The sequence below is a fragment of the Triticum urartu genome, chromosome 2A (assembly GCF_056163025.1).
Source record: "Triticum urartu cultivar PI428250 chromosome 2A, HENAU_Tu73, whole genome shotgun sequence".
NCBI lineage: Eukaryota > Viridiplantae > Streptophyta > Magnoliopsida > Poales > Poaceae > Triticum > Triticum urartu.
The window spans coordinates 20,753,674-20,761,043 of record NC_141874.1 but is presented as its reverse complement, the minus strand read 5'-3'; the positions used below and the strand labels follow the sequence as shown (position 1 = coordinate 20,761,043).

General features: G+C 46.4%; 1 long non-coding RNA gene across 2 annotated transcripts; it reads left to right on the top strand.

The window, feature by feature from the left end:
- The first annotated feature begins 3,798 nt into the window (after positions 1-3,798).
- On the top strand, positions 3,799-4,900 carry LOC147983012 (uncharacterized). Of its 2 annotated transcripts, XR_015614923.1 has the most exons (4): positions 3,799-4,042; positions 4,216-4,299; positions 4,409-4,466; positions 4,552-4,900. It is a non-coding gene; the product is annotated as an uncharacterized LOC147983012 (long non-coding RNA). The 2 variants fall into 2 exon arrangements; XR_015614922.1 differs by lacking the exon at positions 3,799-4,042 and having other exon boundaries at positions 4,157-4,299.
- The last annotated feature ends 2,470 nt before the right edge of the window (positions 4,901-7,370 follow it).

The following is a 7,370-nucleotide window of genomic DNA, read 5'->3' as shown; positions in this document are numbered from 1 at the left end:
GGCTCGCTTTGGGCAAACCTGAAAGGCGCAAACGATCGATTTAGGCCAGCACGCATGCACGAGCGGACATCCAATTGAGTCGACTTGATAGCGGCATTCTACCCACCCGGCCCGGTGGTTGCCATGCATGGTCCGAGTGGCATGCATGCAGCAGCACTAGTAGCTCCAGCTAGCTAGCTAGCTGCTTGTCCTCAACTCCAGAGGATTGTTCCGGCAGCTCATGCATGCATGATTGCTCCGGAGTCCAGGCACGCCTCACCCTGTAGCATTATGTGCTAAGAGGAAAAAAAATTGTGATTGGGAACTACTTCCTCCGATTACTAAATATAAATATTTTTAGAGGTTCCACTACATGACTAATACCGGTGTATATAGATATAATTTAGAGTTCACATTCACACATTTTGCTCCGAATATAGTCCGTAGTGGAATCTTTAAAAAGACTTATATGTAGGAACGGAGAGAGTATAACCCATGGGGGCTACCGTGGAATTCAGCCTACTTGTTTAGTACTTTTAGGGTTACTGTTTTTGAACCTTTATTAAACAATAATCATGTCTGTTACAAGAGAGGTGATTAAGAAGTCAGGAGGCTTACCATGCCACACCCCCAGAATTTTCCTCTTTAATTAGCTCTCGATATAATTTTGTATTATGTTTGAGATGATTTGTATTTCCGATGGATCTCTATAATAGATCTGATATTTTCGAAAAAAAAACTAGCAAGCCAATGCGCAGCCGCGGTACCTTCTGGAGTACAATGGACAATCTTCGCCCTACCGAAATAATTCTTCACGACAGAAGGTATGGAATTTTTAACCAACCTTCCAAGGGCCAATAATTCACGATTTTATTTGTGTAGCTCGGAAACGAAGTTTCTGATCTGTCCTAACTTTTTAAGAATTTTTCCAGTAGCAGAGCTATATAAATAAATTCTGTTCATGGCCAGACTCAGAATCCCAGCGCCCAAAAAACTGCTCCATAAAGATCCATTCTCGAAGGGTATCTTGCCCCTCCAGAAGCCATGGTGGCCAATGACTAGAGCGGAGAACCACGCCCCATCTACGGGGAAGGCCATGGAGGAAGAAGCGAGAGGAGGAACCTCTCTCCCTCCTTCCCGGTGGCGTTGGTGTGCTGCTGGGGGACCATCATCGCGGTGATCCTCTTCATCAACGTCAACGTCTTCACCAACATCCACATCGCCTTTCATTGATACAGCGAGCTGCTATACAAACGGGTTTAACCCCTTTTCGCGATGGAGTTTTAAACCGTTGCCTTGCCAGTGTGTGCGATATAGGGGGGCCTTCCCACATATGACCCAAAAACCATCGAGGATAGGAAGTAGGAATGCATACGTTTTTCTAGAACAAAGCGTATGCGATGCCCGCTCTATCCCAAACACGATTCATCACACAATTGTTTGTGATATATCGAATATCCCAAACGCTTCATCCTTGGTACTCGTGTGTGCCGGCATTACCATTGCACACGCTATTTGGTGGTGCAATGTTTATGATGCACACCTCATCACAAACAGGTCATGATTGTAAAGCGTGTATGATAAGAAGACTATCACACACATTCACTTCTTCCGAACTGTATGCGATATGTAATTAAGAAGATTAGCTAATCATCGTACGAGTGTCGGATAGCATTAAGAAATGTCGGACCATCGTACCAGTGTCGTACAGGATAACTATCGCACACGCCATTATGTGGTGCAACGTTTACGATGCGTACGACATCAGAAATAGTTCATGATTGTAAACAGTGTACGATAAGATGACTATCACAAACAATTAGTTTGCTCGCGCCGTTTGTGATATTGTCTAACATCAGGGATAACTGTGTGCATGGTCGCACATGTTTTCTCTCCGCGAACCATATTGGATTATGATATATATCACACACGTTTGTGCTTTACAGACCGTGTGTGCCGCAACGACCTGCAGAGCGCATTTTCACCCTAATTTAATCGCTGCTATTTAAAATTGTATGGAATTTGAATTTGAAAGTTGGCTATAACTTTATTCATATCCATCGGGTTCAACAACCAATGCATTATTCGATTCACATATATATATGCTCAAGAATTATATAAGCACCAACAAAAAATGATGAACCAGGGTTATATACTTGTACTATTAAACACGGTAAAAAAAACTAAAAGACATTCTCATTGGTGAACAAGGTGTGTGCTCTCCTCCATGCAGAAAGCTTCCTTCACACTTCTAATAGGTCGTGCAAGAGTTGTAGGCACCTGTCGAAGGTTGCATGGCATACTAATCGTATGATCACTTCCTATGCAACGCCAACAAGTAGGGTCGAGGTGTTATTTTAAGGGAAGTATCTGTCAGAACCTTCCTGTCTGCAACAACGTCAGATGCTTGGGGATGTATCGGCGCTGTAACCAAATCTCAAGTGTTTAAGACTCGATCCATCTTCTTCACTGAAATTTTCAGTTTGACTTCAAAGTTCAAACTCCATCAGTATGAAGATGTTTCCGCCGTAGTTAGTTCCTTGCAATTCTTGATTGAGTTGTTGATGTCACCGTGAAAGAGCTGACAGTCACACTACCTCTGCCCCTCTGTGTAGTGGGAGCAAGGAGCTGCACGGTAGATTTCTACAGAGGATCCATTTGTTCGAATCAAGAATAGAAGTTTCCATCACAAAGCATGGATGGGCTCCGGCACCCTTTTGAGTTGTGAGTATGTGACGGAACTAGAGCAAAGGAGGGTGTGAGTGACATTAGAGCATCTATAATTGGACCTCTTAAATCCATCTCATAAGCCCGCGCGGGCCAACCGAACACTGCCCGGTCATAATTTTTCGGCCTAGACGGGCCTCTCAAATAGCCCTCAAATTTCAGGACTGACCGGCACTCCCTATATCTAGCCCAAATATGGAGCGGATATGGGGGCGCCTGGGCGCGCCCGTCACGTCGGCTTGATGGCGTGGCTCACATGGAAACCCGGCGGTCCGACAGACGCCACGTCCGTCGCCGCGGTGTGAACGCCGCGTGGCGCCGCTCTGGCTCGCTGCCCAAGACGAAATCCGGCTATTTAAGCCGTCAAGCGTCCCGCAACCCTAACCCATCCCCCCCCCCTCTCCGTGCCGCCAGTCCGAACCCATCCACCTCCTTCCTCTCCCGCTCTGGTGCTCTGTCCACGCTCCGCCACTCTGCCATGTTCCGGAGCAAGATCACGTACTATGCCGGAGCCGGAGGAGGAGGAGGAAGAGGAGCTAGGGGAAGATGGGGAGGGGGAGGAGGAGATGGCTCCGATGCGGGTAGAGGAGGCGGAGGAGCTAGACCGGCAGTTGTCGGCCTTCAACATGGAGCAGGCGGAGGCGGAGTTTGCCGTCGCCTAGTCCGCCAAGATGGTCGAGCGGCAGGCCATCCTGGAGTCCATCCAGGATGAGGCCTATGTGGAGGCCAACCGGGCGTTTATCCGGCGACAGCAGGCGGAGACTGATACGCTCTTCAACGAGCTCGACGCGTAGATAGAGGCGGAGGAGACCGGAGGAGGCTGGAGTTGCAACTATCGCCCATGCTGCCGGAGCCGGGCATGGAGATCGTGGTGATCTCTGACGAGGAGTAGCTATGATCGACGTAGTACGTAGGTTCTATTTCCTTTTCACTAGTAGAAAAAGGGTCAAACATGAAGCACATTAGTGCCGGTTTGTATTTGAGCAGACACTAATATATACATTAGTGCCGGTTCCAACGGCTAGCCGGGCCGCTCTCATTAGTACCGGTTCGTGGAGAACCTTTAGCACCGGTTCGTGTCACGAGCCGGTACTAATGAGAGTGGTGGCAGGATGTTGTCAGACTGGGGTCCCTCCAGCCCCTTTAGTACCGGTTCTTGGCACGAACCGGTACTAAAGGTCGTCCTACATAAACCCTTCGTCCACCCGAGCTCGCTCTGTTCTTCCCCTTTCCCCTCTCCTCTCTGTTCTTCCCCTCTTCCTCTCGAGCTCATCACACATTTTGCCCAAAATTTGTCAAGATTTGAAGGCCCCCATCCATTCAAATGATCACAAAGGTTAGCAACTTTGTCCTTTCATCTCTCATTGCTAGATTAGCTCTTGCAATGCTTTATATAGTGATTAATTTGTGAGTTTAGTAATTTGGGAGGAAATATATATATATATATGTGCTAGTATTTGATTTATATGCAATTTGAGGTCAAAAATAACACTTAGTTTGCATATGTAGGTGTGGTTTACTTAGTGCCTTCTAAATCTCCGTCGTAACCACCGTCGATCGCCCGCACCATCCCGTCGCCGGCACCACCTTGTGGTGAGTCTCTTGTTCATGAAATTTTATATAAAAATTGATGTTTGTGTGATTTGGATATATAGTTACTCGTATAATTATCTTACCCGTACGTTGTTTGTTATACATATAGTGCCATGGTTTTGATATCCGTCCCCGTCGGCCCTCGTCCTTGTTATGATTCGGATGTGGTATATATATTCTCTTTTAAAACTAGTTGCATTTCGTGTTTATGACAAATTATGCCCATCAAGTTGACATAGATATTTTTTCTAGGAGGTATGTGAACCGGAAATTCCAACCGACCCTATTGTCGAGAGGTTAAATTTAGTTGAAAGAGAAAACGAGTACTTGAAAGAAAAATTGAAAAGAATTGAGGGGGAGAAGATGGAATTGGAGTTGCATGTTGCCGATGTCGTCGATGATCACAAGATTAAGATGGAGAAAATGCGCTTCAAGATTAGAAAGATTAGAAAATATGCCATCGATAGTGAGGCTTGGTATCATTATGCTGTTGGATCAATTGTTACCTTAGTTGCGATCTTGATCGCATTTGTTGTTGCATTTAAATGCTTTAGCTAGAGAGTTATTTGTTTGTTGCATTTAAGTGTTGTATGAACTTTATGTATGAACTTTATGTATGAACTTGTATTAATTTGGTCTATTCGGTGTTGTGTAATGAAGATGAGCCGGCAATGGATGTACGATGACCGATGCTCTCCCGAGTTTGTTGAGGGCGTGCATACTTTTCTGCTTGCGGCTGGGGCAAACAAGCGGGCGGATGGTTTTATGCCTTGTCCATGTGTTGGCTGTAAGAATGGTCACAGTTACTCTTCATCAAGAACCATTCACGTCCACCTGTTTAAGTCCAGTTTCATGGCCCACTATAATGTTTGGACCAAGCACGGATAAAGAGGGGTTATGATGGAAGACAATGAAGAAGAAGAGGACGACGACAGCTATCCTGGCTATGGGTTCCCTGAATACGATGATACAACAATGGGGGATGAAGATGAGCCGGTAATGCGGGAAGAAGCTGAGCCGGCAATGCGGGAAGAAGCTGAAGAAGAGGCATCAGATGAGCCCGTTGATGATTTAGGTCGGGCCATTGCCGATGCAAAGAGAAATTGCGCAAGTGATTTGGAGAAGAAGAAGTTGCAGCGCATGTTAGAGGATCACAAAAAATTGTTGTACCCGAATTGCGTAGGTGACAAGAAAAAGCTGGGCACCACACTGGAATTGCTAAAATGGAAGGCAGAGAATGGTGTATCTGACAAGGGATTTGGAAAGTTGCTGGTAATGATAAAGGATGTGCTTCCAAAGGACAACGAATTGCCCGAGAGTACGTACGAAGCAAAGAAGGCTGTCTGCCCTCTAGGGTTAGAGGTGCAGAAGATACATGCATGCCCTAATGATTGCATCCTCTACCGCGGTGAGTACGAGGATTTGAACGCTTGCCCGGTATGCGGTGCATTGCGCTATAAGATCAGCCGCGATGACCCTGGTGATGTCGAGGGCGAGCGCCCCAGGAAAAAGATTCCTGACAAGGTGATGTGGTATGCTCCTATAATACCACGGTTGGAACGTTTGTTCCAAAACAAAGAGCATGCCAAGGCGATGCGATGGCATAGAGAAGACCGTAAGAAATACGGAAAGTTGAGAGTACCCGCTAACGGGTCGCAGTGGACAAAAATCGAAAGAAAGTACGGGAAGGAGTTTGCAGATGACGCAAGAGGAGCGTATGGTTTGGTCTAAGCGCAGATGGCATTAATCCTTTTGGGGAGCAGAGCAGCAACCATAGCACCTGGCCTATGACTCTATGTTTGTATAACCTTCCTCCTTGGTTGTGCATGAAGCGGAAGTTCATTATGATGCCAGTGCTCATCCAAGGCCCTAAGCAACCCGACAACGACATTGATGTGTACCTAAGGCCATTAGTTGAAGAACTCTTACAACTGTGGAATGGAACAGGTGTACGTGCGTGGGATGAGCACATGGAGGAAGAATTTGACCTAAAGGCATTGCTGTTCATGACCATCGATGATTGGCCTACTCTCAGTAACCTTTCAGGACAGACAAACAAGGGATACCGCGCATGCACGCACTGTTTGGACGATACCGACAGTATATATTTGGCTAATAAGAATGTGTACCTGGGACATCGTCGATTTCTTCCGAGCAGGCATCCCGTAAGAAAGAAAGGCAAGCATTTCAAAGGTGAGGCGGATCACCGGACGAAGCCTCGCCACCGTACTGGTGCTGATATACATGATATGGTCAAGGATTTGAAGGTGGTCTTTGGAAAGGGTCCTGGTGGACAACCTGTTCCGAATGATGCTGACGGACGTGCACCCATGTGGAAGAAGAAATCTATATTTTGGGACCTGCCCTATTGGAAAGACCTAGAGGTCCGCTCCGCAATCGACGTGATGCACGTGACGAAGAATCTTTGTGTGACCCTGCTTGGCTTCTTGGGCGTGTATGGGAAGACAAAAGATACACCTGAGGCACGGGAGGACCAGCAACGTATGCACGGAAAAGACGGCATACATCAGGGTCATGCAAGCTACGCTCTTACCAAAGAAGAGAAGGAAATCTTCTTTGAATGCATGCTCAGTATTAAGGTACCGTCTGGCTTCTCGTTGAATATAAAGGGAATAATAAATATGGCAGAGAAAAAGTTCCAGAACCTAAAGTCTCATGACTGCCACGTGATTATGACGCAACTGCTTCCGGTTGCATTGAGGGGGCTTCTACCGGAAAATGTTCGATTAGCCATTGTGAAGCTATGTGCATTTCTCAATGCAATCTCTCAGAAGGTAATCGATCCAGAAATCATACCAAGGTTACAGAATGATTTGGTGCAATGCCTTGTCAGTTTCGAGTTGGTGTTCCCACCATCCTTCTTCAACATCATGACGCACGTCCTAGTTCACCTATGCGAGGAGATTAACGTCATTGAGTTTTGTATTGACTTTATTCCCGACCTTAAGCCGATTGGTGTTCCTGAATCGCGGCATAAGGGCAGACTGGATAGAAAAGGCACGCTAGGAGGGGAACAAATAATATGTATGGACGGACATTCTCTCACTGAA